This window comes from Sus scrofa, chromosome 9 (genome assembly GCF_000003025.6).
Source record: "Sus scrofa isolate TJ Tabasco breed Duroc chromosome 9, Sscrofa11.1, whole genome shotgun sequence".
Taxonomy (NCBI): Eukaryota; Metazoa; Chordata; class Mammalia; order Artiodactyla; family Suidae; genus Sus; species Sus scrofa.
In genome coordinates, this window is record NC_010451.4 from 22,854,260 (window position 1) to 22,876,973 (window position 22,714).

At 40.6% G+C, this 22,714-nt stretch overlaps 1 pseudogene; it reads left to right on the plus strand.

Moving 5' to 3' along the window:
* The window catches only part of LOC100622486, a 38,343-nt pseudogene continuing 15,857 nt past the window's right edge, over positions 229-22,714 (plus strand).

The following is a 22,714-nucleotide window of genomic DNA, read 5'->3' on the forward strand; positions in this document are numbered from 1 at the left end:
CTTTTGTGTGAAAAACCAGTGCTGTTACTATTTTACTCATTCCATCCAAGTAGCTTACTGAAGAAACTCACCTGGTAAAAATATATCCGATACTGAAAAACTAAAGGTAATTTCCATTTCTGGACTAGCTCAGATATATTTTCATATAAGACATTTTGCCAGGAACATCTGGCATTGTGACTGATGCAGCCATAGTTTATCAGCCTGTTTCCTAACAATGTCATCAGAATGACTGGAAAAGCTGGCACATTTGCCTTTGTGTCTCAGGAAGGTATTGTGAGCATCCCAGAATATGACAGAAGCGATAATAGACCACTTGAGGAACAACATAAACAGATTTCTCCCCTGATGCACTGGCAAGGAGAGCTTGGAATATTTGAGAGAGGAGGTAAGATAGCAAATGGATAGAGCAAATACACTGCACTGCCAGGGAATCCCCTCGTTCACTCACAAGGAAGCAGGAAACAGAAGGATTCAGTCTGCAATCAAATGCTTATAAATATCTTGGAGGAAGCTCAACTATGAAAACATGTCCGCAGCTTTATTACTATGGTTGTACTAAAGAAAAATAATGCCCCAATCTCTCTATTAAAAAGACATTGTTTGAGTAGAAACAAATTTTTTTCCTAAGTAATTAAATATACTTGGCCATAAGCACTTGAATAAACATAATACTGTCTGGTTTTATACACTAGTTTAAAAAAAAAAAAAGCAATTGTGTTTAGAACTAAGCCTGACACAGAAACAATTAAAATATTTTTGATTCTAAATCATAGCATATGCAAAAGTTTATCACTGTGGTTTAATCTCATGAAGAACACCAGTTAGTGAAAATAAGGGTTTTTTTTTTGTCTTTTTAGGGCCGTGGCATATGGAGGTTCCAAGGCTAGGGGGTCTAATCGGAGCTATAGCCCCCGGACTATCCCAGAGCCACAGCAACGCCAGATCCGAGCTGAGTCTGAGAACTTCACCACAGCTCATGGCAACGCTGGATCCTTAACCCACCGAGCAAGGCTAGGGATCGAACCCGCAACCTCATGGTTCCTAGTTGGATTCATTAACCACTGTGCCACGACGGGAACTCTGAGAATAAGTATTTAAAAAATGTTTTTCTCCGTGGCCAAATGAAATTGTGTTAAACGTGTAATTATGACTCAGGTACTCTTCAGAGTTTACAATGCATTCATATATATATATTGTGTCACATATATATATATGGTTATATAAATCATATGTATATAGCCTATCTATAATCCTATATATCATATGTGTGTGTGTATGTGTATGTGTGTATATATATCCTCATACTATCCTCACAATAGCCTTGGAAGCAGACAGAATTATCTCTGCGTTAATCAAGAATATTTTAATTTCAAGAAACTCAAACTACTTTAGAGAAAAGGGAAGATAATTGGTTCATATAAGTAGGAAGTTCAAGAATGGTACTCACTTCAAGCATGGCTGGATGCAGGGACTTATAGGGATATAATGCTCTTTCCTACCCTTCAGTGCTGAATTTTGTGTTTTGGCTTAATGTTCACTCTCTATTGGTTAAAATAAAAAGCCATTGCAGTAGCCCTTAGCCCATTCTACAGCTTCCCTCCCAAGGCTTCCCTTTACTCTGACTTGCACATGTCAAGTTTAATAGTGACCTTGCTTGGATCTGGTTCTCATCTCTGAATTAGTCGCTATACCCAAAAGGATGAAGCACCTTGACCGTCAGGTGGTTATGCCTGTGACTGGGCAAAGAAGTCTCTGCTTAGGGAAGGATTAATTTTCCAACAGAAAAATACTGAGCAAACATATAATGTCTGTCCAATACCATCTCCAAAGTAAAAGTGAGCAAATGTAGGCTCAAGGAAATTAAACACACTAGTGACAAAGGACTAGATAACCTTAGTGTGAAGTTTAATTATCTTTAGCTGAATCATAAGGATCATAATAATCTAACTCCAGATAGTCTGTCTGAGCTTAACCTACTTTGTACTCTTAGATAAAGTTTTCAAATGGTGAATGTCTTTCAGGTTCCCAGGCCCCATGATTTCCCTCATCTGAAGGCTTTCTAACTCATTCCCTTGCTGTGTTCCTCTTCATGTCTTAACTTCAAGTTCAACTTCAACAGGAAGTGCCTTTTTAAAATGCCTTTTCTCTAAACACTTTCTACTACTACTTTCTGCTACTGCTATGAGCTCTTGCAATCCCTTGTATTTGCACAAACATAGCTCTTAGCTTATATATGTGTAGTTATTTGTTTACCTGGATGTTAGCCTGCTAGACCATGAGCTCCATGAAAGTAGGTACTTTTCACCACTGTACTCTATGCTTGGCAGTGCCTGGCACACAGTAAGTGCTCCATAAATATCTATTGAATGAAAATATCTATTGAATGAGCACAGATTCTCTATGAGGGTGCAGTGAGTTAAAGGATCTAGTATTGTCTCTGCAGTAGTTCAGGTCACTGATGAGGCATGGGTTCCATCCCTGGCCTGGCACAGTGGGTTAAGAATTTGGAATTGCCACAGCTGCGGCATGCAGCCTGGATTTGATACCCAGCCCAGGAAATTCCATATGCACTCTTCCCCCCGATCCAAAAAAAGAAAAAAAAAAAGAAAAAGAAAGAAAGAAAGAAAAACGAAGGGAAGAAAATGAGCACTTTACAGTCATGAGAAGCCAGGTTTCTTTATTTCTGCACCAGAGCTCATTAAATCACACCACACAATTTTACTAAACTGCAGTAGAGAATGTTCCAAGTCTTTCTTCCTCTTCATAGGATAGAAATTCTCTCTCATTCAGTCCATCCTATCTTCTCCCCCTCTGACACTCCAAACACATTTCCATTTCCATCCCCCAACACGTCCTTTCCTATATGTGTATTTTTTAAACTAACTACATCACTTGAAATGCCTGCTTTGCAGAACTTCAAATATCTAGGAATCTTCATGGGAACATGGGATTCCTTATTCTCCATCACAGATAAAGCAAACATTTGTATATAAGGTAATATGTTCCTTCAATGCCCCCACCGTTGCTCTTTGTTTTGTAAACTGGCATCCCACTTACCAAACTGTATTTTTGGTGGACATTGTTGGTATTATCTGCCCAACATCTTCTCGCTCTTGGAATTGCTTGTTGCCCAGCCACGTGTTCTTTCTGCTTTTTAAAAAATTAGCTTTATTGTGATAACATTAATGTACCATAAAATTTACCAATTTTAAGAATATGTTAAAGAGACTTGTTAAATCTACTTTGCAACGGCCACCAGAATCATAATATGGAATATTTCCATCACCCAAAAATACACCTTCATATTCATTTGCTTTCAATCTCATCCTCCCATATCAGGCAATGATTTATCTTCTTTTTCACCCTATAGTTTTGTCTTTCCAGAATTTCATATGAAGGAAACAGTATAACATATGGATTTTTATGCCTAGCTTCTTACACTCATAAGCTTTTTGAGATTCATAAGTGATGCTATCTGTGTCAGGGCTCCTTTCTTTCACGTGGTTTTTAAAGACAGTGACTTTACATGTTTTGTGATCCAAATCCTAACTGATTGGTCCAAGGATGGGTCACTGGGCCAAGCTCAACAATAAACGAATTTTAGTATAGTCGCTCTTGATAGCTAAAGTAAGGAAGCATAGAACTAACAAAATGAAGACAGCACTATATTACTATGTAAAGAAACTAGTTGAAAATGAAAGAACAGATAAAAAGGACACAAAAAAATCCTAGAAGCATTTGAGTTTCTGTCTCCAGTTCTTTTCAAAGACTAGCTATATTCCTGTCTTTAATGTAACTTGGTTGTTTAACATTTGTTTGGATTTTAAAGCAGTAAGTCAGTGGGCGCTGGCTTTTTTGTCACATAGAAATCAACTACGGCTGATGGTTATTGGCTTATTATAGTCTCTAGCATATGAGTTCCTTGCAGATGAGAGCCATGCCTTATCCATGTTGGCACTTCCACTATCCAGCCACAGGCATTTAGAATGTCTCTTAAAAAGTTGAGCTAACCCTGTAGTAACTATACTTGTGGTGACTATTTCACAGTGTATACAAATGTCAAATCACTATGTTGTACACCTGAAATTAATATAATCTCATATGCAAATTATACTTTAATTTTAAAGAAAAAGTTGAGCTAACCTGAATCCAGCCATCTATGATCATCATTATTTGTTAAGCATGTACTCTGTGTGTGACACCGGTGGTAGTATTAGAGGTAGAGATGCCATGTTTATCTTCCCTCTACCTTTCCAATCTCATCTCACACCAACGTCGCTTATTCTTCTCCAGCCACAGTGGCTACTTCTACCCATTGGTTGTTTAGAGGCTGGACTTCCTTCCCAACCTTTCTGCCTCTTAAATCATTGTCAACTTTCCTTGCCTTGGAATTAAGACTTGGTCAAATCGCCCGTATGTAAATCCTGAGAATAACATGCCCTGGTATCTTTAAAGAGCATTGGTTAGAACTATCGTTTTACATTTAGTATTATGATTGTGTAAATTCTGTCCCATCAGCTTAAAAGCTTGGAGAGCATAGGACTCCTGTTTATTTTCACACACCATTATATCTCCAAAGCTTTATAAAGTACTTAAAACATTAGAGGTCCAATATATATATTACTGAATCTATGAATGTATGAATAAGGTTCAGACTTGCTTTATGACAACTAACTATAACCAGGTCAGTCTATATACTTTTAAACGCATTAAGTCCTCTATTTGCTAAACCTTGAAATCACAGATGAGTAATGCACACAGTTAAGGGAAGGATTCATGAAGGAGACAATACAAAAACTGAATCTTACTTGAAAAAGATAACACATATATTCATCTACATTTATTGTAGTTGCAAATATTCCCATTATCTCAGTGGTTTATAATAGCAAATACTTATTTCTTATATTATATGAAGACTATGATGTGGCTGCAGTGCTAATGAACTGCTTGCAGCTTGGCCTGGCTCAGCTGAGACCAGCTCCACCTGTTTTCTTGTTCTGGAAGGCACGTAAACAGAGTAACCTCTATCTGGGACGGACTCTTTTAATGATGAAGGGTGCAGTTAGAAGCTCTGAGACATACTGTACATGCACATTCTGCTCATTTCCATTTGGCCATGCCAGGTCATGTGTCCAAGGCCAAGGTCAGTGGGAAAGGAAATGTGCTCATCACCCATAAGCAAGGAGCAGGGAAGGTAGAACTGTAAGAATTGGAAAGAACAAAAGGACAGATGGGAAAATACTCTTGTGAGCAGATGTTTTCGGGGACTTTGACTTTTTAAAAAATGTTTCTTTTCTAGATAATATATAGTTTTTGTTTTTGTTTGATTTTTTGCTTTTTTTTAGGACCGCACATGTGGCATATGGAAGTTAGGGGTCTGTGACCTACATTGCAGCTCATGGCAACGCCAGATCCTTAACCCACAGAGCAAGGCCAGGAATCAAACCCGAGTCCTCATGGATACTAGTCGGGTTGGTTACCACTGAGCCACAGCAGGAACTCTCAACTTACTTTTTATTAAACTTTCTATTTTAGAATATTTTTAGATTTATAGAAAGTTGTGAAGGTGGTACAGAGAGTTCATTCACCCCTATGCAACTTCCCTGTTGGCAACATGGTACATTTGCCATAACTATGGAAGCAACATTACATTATTATCTAAAGCCCATACTTTCTTCAGACTTCCTTAGAGTTTGCCCATCATACATATTCCATTCTAAGACCTCATCCAGGAAGTAATGTAACATTTAGTCCTTAGGCTTCTCTAGGCTGTGACGGTTTCTCAGAATTTTTTTAAAATGACTTTGAGTATTTTTGAGGAATATTGGTCAGGTATTTTGTATAATGGCTTTCAGTTGAGGTTTTATTGATGTTTTCATCATAATCAAAAGAGTTCTATGAGTTTCGGAGGGAGAAAATTTTAGAAGCAAAGCGCCATTTTTATCATATCAAAGTATGCGGATACATATTTTAAGCATGACTAAATACTATTAATGTTAGCCTTGATCACCTGGCTGAGGTAGTGCTAGATTTTTCCTTTGAAAAGTTCCTCTTTTCCCCATTTTCATACCATGGTTTTTGAGAAAATATTGCTATGCCCAGTGCACACTTGAGGAATAGGAAGTTTGGCTTTACCTCCTTGAGAGTGGAATATCTACATAAATTATTTGGATTCTTCTGCAAGAGAGATTAGTCTATTTCCTCCATTTATTTACTTATTTATTTATATTTATCAGTATAAACTCATGGATATTTATTTTATAAACCTAGAGTAGATTTCTCTGGACTTTTTTTTTTGTTTTGGCTATGTTCCTAGCATGTGGAAGATCCCAGGCCAGGGACTGAACTCAAGCCACAGCAGTGACAATGCCAGATCCTTAACCCATGAGCCACAAGGGAACTCCTGGATATTTAAAAAAAAAAAATGATGTCTGAACTGCGATCAAATTGTCTCATCCTAGCTCTTGAAAAGATTGACTTACAGCTGTTAGTTTTTTTCTTTTTTCTTTTTTTTTAGGGCTGCACCTGCAGCATATGGAAGTTCCCAGGCAGGGATCAAATCAGGCTGCCGCTCCCAGCCTACACCACAGCCACAGCAATGCCAGTACCAAGCCACTGCTATGACCTATACCACAGCTCGTGGCAATGCCAGGGATCAAATCAATGCCCTCATGGATACTTATGGGGTTGGTTACTGATTAACCGCTATAGGAACTCCACAACTGTTAGTTTTGTAACAGAGAATAACAAACCTAATTAAACAAAAATTAAAAAAAAAAAGAAGAACAAACATGACTTCATACTGGATCCATTCTTTGGTGCTAACCTTTGGGCTCTGTTGCTTGTGCTTAATCATGCTAGCTCTGCATCTTTGTAAAAGAATATTGCCTATAGTCTGAAATATACATGATAGCCTATTCTCAAGGCTCTGCCTCCCAGACTTGACCCTAAAAATATAACACTTTTCATTCATATAGAGATAAGAAGTTGCAGAACAGAGAATAACATTTGCCTTGTTGGCGAATTACAGGAAGGTGGTGATGAGACCAATGTGGACAGCTATAAGAACAAAGGATGCTAAATATACATACTCTTTTAAACCCCTATATTAATGACATGTGCAGGTAATATTAAAGCTAAGAAATGAGGACTTTTTTGAAATATAAGAAAATATGCAAAAAATTGGCTTAGTGTGGAGCTGTCACATTGTACATGCTATGCTAAGGACAAATGTAACATACTAGAGCTGTCCAAGAGATCTTGGGCTTCCGAGGGGCTGTAGAGAAAGTAAATGGGCATAGTGTAAAATATTTTTTTAAGTTTAAAGCAAATACACAGAGAAGCTATGGTAACTCGATTTTATAAAAAAAAAAAATTGGAATAGGTGTTTTTAATTTATTTGGAAACAGGACAAATTTTGCCTCCTTTGGGAAAATGCAGAATGTTGAAATAGATAAAACTTACTGAATAGATTGCTAGGTGTGATTATAAATATTCATTTATTGTCATAGTATCCTATAAGATAGGTTTTATCATCTTCTTAAGGGAGAAAGACACAGAAAAATTAAGTAACATGCATAAGTAACACAGCCAGATTTCTAAATCTGGCACCAGAATCAATGCCATAGTCTGTACCCTGTATTGCTTCTCTTGTAGGGCACTGTTAGCGCATGTGATGGACACCGAGATGAACCACTCAGACTTCCTTCAAGGAAGGACGTGTGCCCTCATTTCTGGCAGTAAACACTCTTCTGCAAGGGGTCTATCAGCCCCTTCAGAGGAGTGCTGGAAATCAGAGACCCCCCCACCCCCCAGCACAGTCATATCCTGGAGCAACCCAAATCCAGGGACTAACTGAGGTGGGGTGGTAATGATACAACCATTGTTTCCCAAAGGGGAGCTGTTTTGATATTCTACTTTAGCTCTGGAGCTACGTGTAGGATTTTTTCAGAGATCTCACCAGATCTCACTTCTGCCCAGTTGTGCTCTCTCTCTCTCCATTCCTTCCACAGGTCTTGATCATAAGGGCACTTCCTAATAAAATACTGCACACTAAACTCTGTCCCAAAGGCAGCTCCCTGGAAACCAACCCATAACAACATACCTGCATGTGAAAGGCCGTGGAAAGTGAAGAAGATTTTCTCTAATTCCAGATTCCTCATCTACAATAATAGGAAGGAAATACTAATAATTACCACGGTAATAACTATGTGTCAGGCATTTTTCTATTCCCTTGATATATCCTAAATAAGACTATTTTCCCAGACAATGTGTGACAGTGGTAATAGTATCTCTGTTTTACAAAAGAGGAAATCAGGTTACACAGAAATTAAGTAAATTGTCTGAGGTCGCACAAACAAATGTAATTTGGTGAATAGAGGTAGGTCTGCTCTATTCTACATGTAACCATGATTTGCTCTCAGAGCTAATTTGAGACAGCACAGTTGAGGCCAGACCTGGCCCCGTGCTTTTTTCCTTTTTCTAAGATTCTTTTAGGGCCACCCTGCTATGGGGTTGTTAGAATACTCTAGGTCACATGTGTGAATGCCCTCTGAAAATATCAAAAGTCAACATAATTTTCCTTTCTTTGAAGACTAATCTATTAGTTGAAATGTTACCAACTTTTTAAAGTTAAAAACCAAGAGATCTACATTAAAAAAAAGAGAGAAACTAATTTTCTAACCCGTCAATTGTCTACACACTCAAATAAATCCTCAAATTAAAAGTCGGTAAGTTTAAAAGGAACAAATAAAAGGCAGGCTTTTCCTATTTGCTTTGAGCAATGCTCTCACCCTGAGACACTGACTAAGGGTGGCAAATAAGGTCAGAGAGTCGCATGTGGGAGGTGGTACTGACAGGGCAAAGGAAAACTTCACCAAAAGTCTGAGAATGACCTGGGCATACTGATATTCACAGTTGGGATGGCTGATGGTGGTTAATGGCAGCAACCAACCGTCTTAGTAAGATCCAAATCATTCATAAACATTTATTTAGTAATTACTATACATGCACCAAAGCCATCCTCTTAGGACTGCACAGACATAGCCTGTTATTGTCTGTCTCTCCCACTCCCATTTGACTGCAAGCCATTTGATCCCAAAGTCTATACCTTACTCATTCTGTATCCTTGGCACCTTCTGCAAAGTCCTGATGGAAAGTTGGCACAAAATCCATCTTTGTACAGTAAATGAATTAATGGAATAGCCTTTTGAGGATATCAAAAACAAGTATTTTCATTTAAGTACTTTACATTTCAGGCCAAGAACTCGAGCAGTGACCATAGTTAGGCTAAAGGGTGTCACTTGCATTGTCTAGCAAGCAAGAAGTCATATTAGAAAGAAAGAAAGAAAGAAAGGAAGGAAGGAAGGAAGGAAGGAAGGAAGGAAGGAAGGAAGAAAGAAAGAAAGAAAGAAAGAAAGAAAGAAAGAAAGAAAGAAAGAAAGAAAGAAAGAAAGAAAGAAAGAAAGAAAGAAAGAAAGAGAAAGAAAGAAAGAAAAGAAAAAAGGATGTAAGAAAAAAAGGCTGGAAGGAAGAGAGGGAAGAAGGGAAATGTTCAAGCCTCTCTCTTTGATGTAGATTCCCTAGGCTTTTGCTAGGAGGTCCTCTGTCTCACTTTTTTTTGTTTTTGCTTTATAGGGCCACCCCTGTGACATATGGAAGTACTCAGTCTAGGGTGGAATCAGAACTACAGCTGCTGGCCTACTTCTCAGCCACAGCAACACCAGATCCAAGCTGCATCTGTGACCTACACCACAGCTCAAAGCAATGCTGGATCTTTTTTTTTTTTTTTTTTTTTGTCTTTTGTGTTTTGTCTTTTGTCTTTTTGTTGTTGTTGTTGTTGCTATTTCTTGGGCTGCTCCCGCGGCATATGGAGGTTCCCAGGCTAGGGGTCTAATCGGAGCTGTAGCCACCGGCCTACGCCAGAGCCACAGCAACTCGGGATCCGAGCCGCATCTGCAACCTACACCACAGCTCACAGCAACGCCGGATCGTTAACCCACTGAGCAAGGGCAGGGACCGAACCTGCAACCTCATGGTTCCTAGTCGGATTCGTTAACCACTGCGCCACAACGGGAACTCCGCAATGCTGGATCTTTAACCCACTGAGCAAAGCCAAGGACTGAACCCTCCTCATGGAAATTAGTTGGGTTCCTTACCACTGAGCCACAATGGGAACTCTCTGTATTACCTTTTAAGGGATTTAAAAAAATCATTTGGAATCTTTCGTGTGTGAGTGTGTGTGTGTGTGTGTGTGTGTGTGTGTGTGTGTCTTTGTGTCTTTTTAGGGCTGCACTCGCAGCATATGGAGGTTCCCAGGCTAGGGGTGGAATCAGAGCTGTAGCCGTTGGCCTACGCCATAGCCACAGCAACTTGGGATCCCGGCCACATCTGTGACCTACACCACAGCTCACAACAATGCCAGATCCTTAACCCACTGAGCGAGGCCAGGGATCAAAACTGCATCCTCATGGACACTAATTGGGTTTGTTTCCACTAAGCCACAAGGGGAACTCTGTATCAGATTAAGTCTTAAATGGCAGACAGTAACTCTCCAGAGAGAAACAACTATTGCCAAGAAATCAAATTTTAATAAAACCTAAATTTGTCTTGTATTTGATTTGCCTTACACTTTGATTTCTTATACATTGACATGGTAATCAGCTAAACACAAAGATGCTACCCTTACTTTTATGGTCATGTTTATCTCCTTTCAGTGAGGGTGAGGTTGAAAGAAGCACCACTTCAGATCCAAACAGGATTAAAGTCAATGCTGAGCTCCTCAGTTCAAACAGAACAAGTTTAATCCTTTCAAAATTCAAAACAGACATGTAATGCTCCTAGTTGCTTCAGAAAGAGTTAGAATTTGTAATTAATATTTGTATAATGGGCTTCATTTTAATCACAGTCTTGTTCTACTCAAATGCTGATGCTGAAGGTGGATTGGGAATTCGATTCCAAACCAGCACTGTTCAAGTACACCATCCTCTATTTTCAGAACTTAGGTACGCCTGGGAAGTTAAAGTAGGTGTGGCCACAGCGCAGATGACTCAGGTGGACCCAACCAATCTTTTTTTGGCTGATCAGCACCTCTGCCAAAAGGTTCTCACACATGGTGCAGGTAGTCAGTGATGGGCTGTCCTGTCTGAGAGTCCTGAGATCAGCTGACCCGGAACCTCCCTAGGTGGTGTGCAGCACCTATGCAAACGGCCACATGCCCAGGGCGATGAGCATCCACACAGCCTCCCAGCATTGGTTCCTGAAATGTACTTGGCATTCTCTGGGTGATGATTCTGGGTCTCTCTTCATCCCACCTTTCTATCATTCCTTCTTCTCATTCTCCTCGGACTTCCTCCAAAGTCAGTTTTCATCCATATCTTCTCCCTGCTCTGACCCTACCTGGCAGTTCATGAATTTCAGCTAGTTCCCCCCAAGAAGTGGGGCAAGACTGAGACTTTCTGTGAAGGAGCGGCCTAAGCAAACAGATGTTGCCCACTGTTAATCAGAATTTGACTCTATCAAGAAACATTTTGGGCATTAGCTCTCTACACTTAGTTTCACTGTGAGATTTGTCTCCTATTTAATGTTCTAAGGACTCATATTTTTGCTAAGAAGTGGTGGAGAAAGTGGGAAGTGTACAGTAAAACACTAAAAGAGCCATTTCACTATAAACTTCATCAATTATTGAGACACGAACATAAATATTTTATGGTCGTGTGGAATAGAGCTGTACTAAAATCGAGGGAGAGGTACTCTTCCCACTGCTCCATGAAGGATGCAGCCCAACCTCAGGTCACTGGCTTTACAGACTATGCTGAGCATCAGCTTGGTGTCTCCAGGACTCCTGCATATCAGCAGCACCAGTACTCAAGAGGGAGTGTCCATTGCATTCAGTTTATCCATGGAGAGGGAGCTGGAGCATAAAGAGCAGGGTGGGGTGGGGTGGGGGGAATCTGATAGAAGCACTGACCAAATTTATCCATGGCGATTTGAAGCCATGTATTTGTAGAAATGTTATCAGGAAATGGGCTGAGAGCAGGTAAGCGCATGTGTGAAACAAAGGCTGCATGCTGGTGAGTAGGAGAAATGAACAAAAGAATTTCATGAATTTTACAATTGCCTTGGGACAGGAATTCCCATTGTAGCGCTGCGGAAACGAATCCCACTAGGAACCATGAGGTTGCGGGTACAATCCCTGGCCTTGCTCAGTGGGTTAAAGATCCGGCATTGCCACGAGCAGTGGTGTAGATGGCAGACGTGGCTTGAATCCTGTGTTGCTGTGGCTGTGGTGTAGGCCGGCAGCTGGAGCTCTGATTAGACCCCTAGCCTGGGAACCTCCAGGCGGGTGCGGCCCTAAAAAGCAAAAAAAAAAAAAAAAAAAGAGTTCTGGGACGATACCAAATACACAGAACACAAGAAGGCATTCATTCAGAGTTTTTAGGTTGAAGGGTACAGCAGAATGAAAACTATGATAAGTTTGATTGCTTGTGCTTGGCTACTGTTGAGACATAGCTTTTGCAGAATGGATCTGCCAAAGATAAAGATGGAAACAATGGATAGAATTGTTGGATGCTGGGATATAATGCCAATAGGAGATACTTTTAGGATGCTGTCTATCCTGATGACTTACGGTCCTGCCTGTGCTTGGACACTGGAAACAAAAAGCAACAAGTTGGCCCGTGAAGATGTACCTAGTGTAGAAGTACAGTACCGGGCATTAGGAGACTAGTAAGCAACCTCCATTCCCCAGGAAATATGCATTCATTGCAAAAAAAAAAAAAAAAAAAAACTATTATGGAATGCATTGTGTTCAAAAGGCAAGGGTGTCTGTATGTTTCCTAGAGAGCTGAGAGTTGAGGATTTAAAAGTGGACTTTGACTTGAGGTCTGAGGATTCTACCTCCTGATTGCACAAAGGGACAAGCACTCGCCACTGCATCAAAGACCTAGATGTTGTTAAAAGTTCCTCCTCGAGACTCTAAGCCTATCACCGATGCCAAGGCTAGCCTGGAGTCCTTCCAGTTAAAAATATTCCGGTGCTTGGTATTTCTAATTTTTGCAGCATAAACCCTGATAAAGTAGATAAAACGAACACCAACAGAAACTGAATGTCATAAAAACCTAGTGCCGAACTGCACTAGTCCCGGGGAGAACTTTTATGAATATCTGATAAAGGAAGGATATAGGAAAGAGAGGCCCTTGAAGAGTTGGTGAGAAGAAAAGTTCCAAAGGGAATGAAAGGCGACTCTCTTCATTAAAAGCAAACAAACCAATGGTGGAGGGAGAGGGGAAAGATGACAACAATGAGAATAAAAGAAGCAGTCATCTCAAGATGTGACCCTTGAGAGGATTTTGTTTCTGGACCACAAATTTTAAGAGAACATAAGGTTCCTGGAAAAGTGCAGAAGCCTACCTTTTGGCCGGTGAATTCCTAGAAGGCAGGAGGTACAGAGATCATGGAACAAGTACAAAGACCAGAAGGTGAGAAAACTTGTCATGGGTACCGGAAAGTGGCCTCTATGATTTTAAAAAGAAGATAGAAAAAAGACCGCAGCTGAAGATCCTCCTTTTGCACTCCCAAGTAAGTTAATTCACAGGCCAGGAGCATGGCAGCAAGGATTCTATAGAATCCTCTCAGCTAACCACGACGTGTGGGTTTTAAGCATGCTAATGGACTCTTATCCCTGTAGTGCCTGATGCATGCACTGGGTAAGGATACCATGCAGTTTATGATATGGCACCACCCTACTTTATTATATTATACATGCATATCAAAACACTAACCTAAGTGAGATTATTTATAAGATTTGCCATCTGCAGCCCTCAAATTCATCAAATAAGGGTTAGGAATTACAAACACCACTCAAATAGGCTTTCTGTGCACTTTGGAAATTTGTTGCAAATCTACCAGTTTTAACAGGTAAAATAAACTTTATCTAACATTTAGATATGCTAACCAACCAAAGGTTAGATGTCACAGGTTAGTTCCCCTGGGAAGCAAATTCTGAGAAGCCGATTCTGAGAACCAGAGTAGCTCACAAAATGTTTACTAAGAAGTGCCCTTGAGGAGTTCCCGTCGTGGTGCAGCGGAAACGAATCTGACTAGGAACCATGAGGTTTTGGGTTCGAGCCCTGGCCTTGCTCAGTGGGTTAGGGATCCGGGATTGTGGTGAGCTATAATGTAGGTTGCAAATGCGGCTCGGATCTGGCGTTGCTGTGGCAGTGCTCTAATTAGACCCCTAGCCTGGGAACCTCCATATGCCGCTGGTGCAGCCCTAAAAAAAAAGAAAAAAAAAATATAAGTGCTCTTGAGATCCACACCTGTGGGCCTGTGGAAGGAAGGAGAGAGAGACGGGATGGGGTAAGAAGAAGTGGACACGCAGGGTAAACTCAGAAACAGTCTCAGCTGACCCCATGGGGAGCTCCGTAGTTACAAGTGTTGCCTAAACTTGGGCTTTGTCCTCCGGTTCCAAATAGAAATATGGAGACAGAGTTTTGGGTAAAGGAGAAAAAACAGTTTTATTGCTTTGCCAGGCAAAGGAGCCACAGCAGTCTAATGCCCTAAAGACTGTGCCCTCCCTCGGGAGGTATTAAAGAAGTTTTCTAGTTTGGGAGTGGAAAATAGGGCCACAGATAAGGATCAGAGTAGATGCAAGCTTTTATTCTTCTTCAGAACTGGTGATTAGTGGTCCCAGGACTGGTTCTGGTGGACCTGGAATGAAGAATGCTTCATAACATCTTTCATTTGTTGGGGATTTTAGTTCTGCAGAACAACTCAAAGGATATTGTTGGGCATATTCCCTGAAGAGGAACCCAAGGCCACACTAGTGTCTCTTGACTGTTCCTCCCTTGTCTCTGCATCATCTTCCTTCCCTGATTAGCAACTGTGTGAAGCTGCCCTTTGGAACACAGGGTAGGTCCTGGATGCTGAAACTGATTCCCTAAAAACAAGAAATGGGGGGCACAGAAAGGCTTGTGCCCAGGAGCCCCTCAGGGCCCTGCTTGGTTTCACAAGAACCTTTCAGCATTATCCCAACTTGGGTCAACACAGCCAGGTCTTTATGCCCGCATATGTATTAGTCATTTTATGTGGGCCACTGTGAACTGGCGTTTGGACTTGCTATCTGCCTCCATGTGGATTAAATCATGAGTCACTATAGATGCTGACCTGCAGAACCCCCTGAGTGGAGCTCACGGTGGAGACCAGGAGTGAGGCATTCTGTGCTCTGGGAAAACTGGAAGAACAGGGCTCGAGATAGATATTTTTAGGAGAAGATTTTATGAGCCCAATTCTTGCATTTTCTCATATCTAAAAAAACGCTAAAACCCTTCATAATGACTGATGTCTGTGACTAACAGCAACCTTCATGAGATCAACAGCAAACTTCTGCATGCATGGCTGCATGCACCTCCTCCTTCACCTTTATCACATTTATTTTGCTAGTTTCCCTTTCTTCTTTGGGGTGGTATTCCAGAGCTTCTTGGGATGCAGTTAAGTGGACAAAACAAAAGATGTTATAGTCATCTATGAGTGCAGCCACTCCCACCAGTGAGCTGATGAGCCCTGAGAGAACTCAGGAAAGAAACAAAGAACACTAGCTCACAGCTGAGGTGCATATCAAAGGAGTGGTTCCAGTGAGCCCAGATTTTACATCTTCTCATCGAGACTGGTTTTCTGTAAATCTGGTTTTCTGCAAATCATTTGTTCCTATTACTATCCCTTTATTGCAAAAACTCCTATATATCCTAGCCCCCCACACACACACCTCCTCAGAGCACATTTCTCAAGGCTACCTAAGATGATGTCTACCAGTCTTAGGTCCTAATTTTGCCCCAAATAAAACTTAACTCTCAACTTTCTGGTTGTGCATTAAGTTGACATCAGTCTAAAACTAGTGTGTTTGGGCAAGGGGTCCAATAGCTGGGAAGATCTCTGCAGGGGTTGGCGATGGAAGGTCATGATTGACAGCAGTCTTATCTGTCTGGGCAATGAGTCCTTCACTGATGGGGGATCTGGAAAGTTCATCAAATGTCTACCTACTGGGATGCCGCTATGTCCAAGACTATAGCAGATAATATGTAGAAAATAGTTAAATAAAATATTTAAGATACGTTCTCTCCCTGAAGTACAGAGTAAAAGAGACCATGTAACATGCACATTCCAGAGGAAGCAGAGCCTTGTTGAAAGAGTCATCTTTTACATTTGCAAGTTGTGCGAGCTTAACTCTTCTAGAGCTCAAAGTTTCCTTTGGAAATTGTAGGTAACAAATGGTTTGTTTTCAATAGCTGTTGGAAAAAATTACTGCAAATTTAGCAACAGAAGACAACATACATTTACTTACCTCACAGTTATCTAGGTCAAAAGTCCAGGTGGGTTTGGCTGGATTCTGTGCTCCAGATCCCACTGGGTAGAGATCAAATTGCCCACAGGACTGCATTCTTTCCCAAAGGCTGTAATGGAGAATCCATTCTCACTCCTTCAGGATACTGGCAGAATTCAGATTCTTGCAATTGTAGGTCTGGGGTCCCCTTTTTTTTGCTGTCAGTGCAGGGTTGCTCCCAGCTTCTAGAGGCCATGTAAGTTCCTTGTCTCGCCCCTCCCCCCCTTCCTCTGTCTTCAAAGATAATACAAGTCCCTTTCATGCTTTGTATCTCTCCTGCATCTTCATGAGTCACATCTCTGACTGCCTTAACCGTCTTCCTCTTCCACTTTTAAAGGCTCATATGGAGTTCCGTCATGGCTCAGTGGTAACAAACCTGACTAGTATCCATGAGGACTGGGGTTGGATCCCTGGCCCCACTTAGTGGGTTAAGGATCCAGCCTTGCTGTGAGCTGTGGCGTAGGTCGCAGATGAGGCTTGGATCCCCTGTGGCTGTGGCTGTGGCAGAGGCCAGCAGCTGTGGCCCAATGCAACCCCTAGCCTGGGAACCTCCATGTGCCCATGAATGTGGCCCTAAAAAGACAAAAACATAACAAAACAAAACAAAAAAATCTCATGTGGTTAGATTTGGCCCAGCCAAATAATCTAGGATAATCCCCTTATTTTAGGGCCCATCACTTTACTTTGCAAAATTCCTGTTGCCATATAACATATTCACAGCTTCCAGAGACTCAGGTGGGAACATCTTTGGAACCGTTGTTCTGCCTGTTACAAGGACTCACAGCGATGTGTGCGATGATGTTAAATGTCCATATATCTGACTCTGGGTAAACCCTCAGCAAACTCACAGCAGGAGTTTGGAAAAGATACTGATCAATAAGCACTGGAATCATCAGTGAAGACTTCCTGAGGAACAGAGGCTGAATCTCGAAGGGTAGGAAGAATTTAGATAAAGGAAAGGACAGAAAAAAGTCATCATGAGAATAATATAAACAAAAGAACAAATGCAGAAAGTTCTCAAAGCAAAAGACAAGATTGGAAGACAAATAGACCTGAATTCAAATGCTTACTTTGTTGTAATAATAAAGTCTGTTATCTTAAGCAATTTAATAAGTCTCTCTGGACCTCCGTTTTCTCTTTGGTTGTTGCTGCTGTTGTCTATGACAACATTTAGGAGAAAAGCAAAGTGCTTTAGTATTCTCTCTTTGCATTCTCAGTTTCACTAGTTTTGGCAAACCCACGGTGTCTACAACCACATTTTCTAGCTGTTCCAGGGGGATAAGCAAATTCATCTCTAATCTACTGGTGTCAGTGCAAAATACTGAAATCAAGAGCTCCCAGGGTTCATAAGGAGATGAAGAGTAGGATTAGAGCAATCATACTCAAACTTCTTCAATGCTACAACCCATCAGTGAAAATTTTGGAGAATGTATTTCCAATATCTAACCAGTACATATATATTCATTGAATACATATATTTTCCTCCATATGTGTTCATACCTTGGAAGTGCATAATATACATATATTACATGTAAATATATGTTAATATAGGGTAGTAAATATTAATTACTAAGCTTAATTATTTAAATTTTATTTATTTTATTTTTTTGCTTTTTCTTAGGACCGCACCTGCGGCATGTGGAGGTTGCCAGGCTAGGGGCAGAATGAGAGCTGTGGCCACTGGCCTACACCGCAGCCACAGCAACGCAGGATCCGAGTCACGTCTGTGACCTGGCAATGCCAGATCCTTAACCCACTGAGTGAGGCGCCAGGGATCGAACCTGCAACCTCATGGTTTCTGGTCAGATTCGTTTCCGCTGTGCCACAATAGGAACTCCTAATTATTTAAATTTTAGATAAAAATAATTACTTATAGAAGTGTTAATAAATTCCTTTTACATTACAGTCAATGGTCATGCAAAATCCTTAAAGTGCCTTTGAGTACAGATCATCTTTTTCTCTTTATTGGGCTGCACCTGCAGCATATGGAAGTTCCTAGGCTAGGGATCGAATTGAAGCCGCAGCTGCCAGACTACGCAGCAGGCATACCAATGCGGGATCCAGACGCATCTGCAACCTACACCATAGCTCAGGGCAACACCAGATCCTTAGCACACTGAGGAGGCCAGGGATTGAACCGGCATCCTCATGGATACTGATTGGTTTTGTAACCTGCTGAGCCATGACGGAAACTCCCAGATCATCTTTAATTTAGTTCAGAATGCCACGGTGTCTTCCTTCTGACTTTCTGTCATGCTTGCAGTATGTTCATAGCCTCAGCATCCTTCTTTTTTTCACTTTTTTCACAATTAATCATTCCGGTAATTACCTAAAAAGAATATGCTTGGGAGTTTCCGTTGTGGTGCAGTGGAAATGAATCTGACTAGTATCCGTGAAGATTCAGGTTTGATCCCTGGCCTTGCTCAGTGAGTTAAGGATCCGATGTTGCCATGAACTGTGGTGTAGGTCACAGACTTGGCTAGGATCCCACGTTGCTGTGGCTGTGGTGTAGGCCAGCAGCTGTAGCTCCAATTCCACCCCTATCCTGGGAAACTCCATGTACCACAGGTGCAACCCTAAAAAGCAAAAAAATAAAAATAAATACTAATAAAAAAGAGTATGTTTGGTCTCTGTAAAAGATTGAAATAGGGCGACTTAATTATGGAAAAAGAAGTGTGCAGATCAAGAGAACTATTTTGAACAACCTAAAACTGCTCTTGATCAAGAATACAGGAATTCTCACCTGGCACAGTGGGTTAAAAATCTGACTGCAGAGGCTCAGGTTTGATCCCTGGCTGGGTGCTGTGGGTTAAAGGATCCTTGACACAGCTGTGGTCTGCAGCTTAAATTCAATCCCTGGCTCAGAAACTTCCATATGCTATGGGTGTGGGGGTAGGGGGAAGAATTCAGTGAAACTTCCTCAAGAAAACTCTGGACAAAAAAATAAATAAAAAAATTTTAAAACGGAGTTCCCATCATGGCTCAGCGGAAACGAATCTGACTAGGAACCATGAGGTCATGGGTTCGATCCCTGGCCTTGCTCAGTGGGTTAAGGACCCGGCGTTGTCATGAGCGATGGTGTAGGTTGCAGATGCAGCTTGGATCTGGCATTGCTGTGGCTCTGGGGTAGGCCAGCAGCTGTAGCTCCTATTCAACCCCTAGCCTGGGAACTTCCATATGCTGTGGGTGTGGCCTTCAAAAAAGACCAAAAAAACAAACAAAATAATAATAAGAAAACTCTGGAAATTAAGAAGGAAGGCAAAATGTGCATTTTGCCTGGGGCAACCTCATCTGACTGAAGCAGCTGGGTCCCAGTCCCCAGGAAATGCTAGGTGACTGGGTCACTGTGGGAGCCTCCACCTGTGCCTTTTTTCTCCAAGAGAAGTGTTCTGACTGCTTATGCTACTCTGAGGAAAAGACTGTCTTGCTCCATTTCTCTGAATTGCCCTTTGTCCTCGTGGATTATGCCCCGACTTCAGTATTAGGATCAAGCCCTCCAAACAGCTTTTACGCCCCCAAAACTTAAAATTTTGAAAACTGCCTCCTGCCTGCCTTCCTCTCCACTGCAATACTAGTGAATAGGGTTAGATTTTGTCGAACCTTGTTAGAGATGTTTAGACCTAATATTTCTTTAAATGAATCATGGAGAAATTTGTCTTGAGCACGAACAAGTCTTTAGGAAGATGGTCTTGTCTGCTGGGTTGGAGAAGCATGGGATGAGATGGCTGGGAACCATTGGGAGCAGAGAGAAGGGCTCCAAGTTGTATCAGCAAATAATCCAGCCGTGGTGTGAGGCGATGCTCACGTGGTTCCTCCACCTGTGTCCTTGTTTGGAAGGAGAAAAGTGAAAGTTTTATCTGGTTTACAATATTTATGGTAGTTATCTGCAATGCACCAAAAAAAGGGAAAAATAAAAATTCTCTCATAAATGAATTCTTTCAGAACTTCTACTTTTTTTATCATGGAATCTTCTTCTGGGATTACAAAGGAGAAATTAAAGTGAAATTAATGTATTAAGTCATACGTTATTAAGGAGTTCAGATGTTGGGGGATTCTGGCACACAGTTGAAAAATAACTTACGTTCTTGTTTTGGTGCTGCTACCAACTGACCAAATGATTTTTGGCAAAATACTTAGGTCTGTAATTTCCTTAGCTTAAAAAAAGTATTCAGTGATATACATTTCAAGTGCCTTCTTGATCTAGAATTCTATCACTATAAATAATGCCTGAATTGTGGAAAAACTTCCTTCTTTATTCTCCTTTTTCAAGCACCACGCATTGTTCTTCAACAACTATAGATTTTTTATATGTAGTTTTATTTTATTAATCTACTGCATATGTGATCCTATCTTCAGGTCTTTTTAAGAGGAAGCAGTAGACAATTAAATAGTTACTATATGGTATTTTAATAGTAACAATATAAGTAGAATAATCATTATTTCCTCACAAACACACAAAATGATCAAAATTACATTTCCCTCTGGGTGTTGAAATGGTGCAATATCATAAAAGAACTAAGAGATTTCCAAGATAAGAAAGCCAAGTTAAATGCCATGTTGAGAATTTGAGTAAGTCCACGCATATGGCCATTTAGAAGGATTCCTCTATTCTCTGCTCTGATGGATAGAGGCATAAGTACAGAGAATCTAAAATAATTATGTTACATCTAACTCTGGACTACGCTTCAAAATCATGCTCAATCGGACTGTGTCTCATGTCCTGAGGATTAACAATACTTCAACTTAAATATGAAATTCCAATTCGGGAGACACAGGCAGTGTCCGGTTTCACTATACACCCAGTCCTTCAAAGAGAATGAAAATTATCACCTCTGCTTCCAAGCAAAAAATAGCTTAAAACTGACTAACCCATTGCTTCAAGTTTATTTTCTGTAAGCAACTAATATTTTGATTCGAAGAACACTTTTGGTGGATTAGAGTTAGTTATGAGTCCGAAGACTTGTGTTAAATTTTGGCACCTACTTTTATCAGCTATGTGACACTGAGCGAGGCCACAAACCCTTTGATCTTCAATGCGATCATCTGGGACAAGAGTTAATAATGAGTTATATCTACCTTGTGTTCTTCAAGTGGATATGGATAAATCACAACCAAATAATTAATGTGTCGTTACTTTGTAAAGTATTTAAGTTTATAACGATTTGATTAATTATTGCATATAAAATAAAACAAAATGTAACAATATAGTGGTATTTATTACAGTAACCTCATAGTTGGAGTTCCCAACATGACTCAATGGTTAATGAATCTGACTAGCATCCATGGGGACTCAGGTTTGATTCCTGGCGTTGCTCAGTTGGTTAAGGATCCGGCGTTGCCATGAGCTGTGGTATAGGTTGCAAACATGGCTCAGATCCTGCGTTGCTGTGGCTGTGGCATAGCCTGGGAACCTCCATATGCTGCAGGCACAGTCCTAAAAAGAAAAAAAAAAAAAAAATCATACTTTATGCAAATTTTGTGAACTAAACCAAAATTTTCAAAATGACGCTACTTTTAAGGACAATATGATTTATCCGAAAAGACATAAGCCGGAAGACAGTATTCTTCCCCTAACACTCTGGAAGCTTGTATAATCTCTAAAGCCTTCCGGTGTTCCATTTCCCCAGTTACAGTCAGTTAGTTTTGGTTTGATGGCCTCTATGTTTTCTTGAAGCCGTAATGTCAGAAGAAAGCTGATGTTTGAAAGTGAGTTTGGTGTTAATAAATGAAAATACTGCTAGTGCATCTTGCTTTAATCACAGACACAAACATGAAAGAGAGTAGTAAAGACACAGTAGTATCTTTAAATCCTATCAGTTTCTAAGAATAGTGGGTGGAATGACTGTCTAAATAATTTGCAGATGAATAACCCTCAATAATGACTTGGAAGTTTATGGTAACCATGGCAACCAAACCCCATACCACTCCCCTCTAAGTTTCTTTCAAAATACAAAGTACTAACACATCACACAGGACTGCTAAGTTTTCAGTTAGACTCTCAACCTTGGCAGGTGTGCCTCCATAAATCCCTGACCTGAATGCTGTACTTTGCACAGGGCCATGTGATGCTGTTTTCAGCAACCAGAGCACTAAAATTCCACAAGTAGATCAGTCCTAGGCTGTCAGGCAGAACAAGGCATGGGTACTCAAACCCGGAGACTTGGAACTCTGCATTTTTTAAATCAGTACTGCAATTAAAATGATTCCTTAGATTGCACAATGTTTTACACACATTATCTCCTCTGACGATGCCAAGTAGGTACAGTAGGTAGAATTCTCCATTGTTTCTACACTCCCTTTGTTCTTTTCTTCTTTTCTTCCTTCCATTTAATA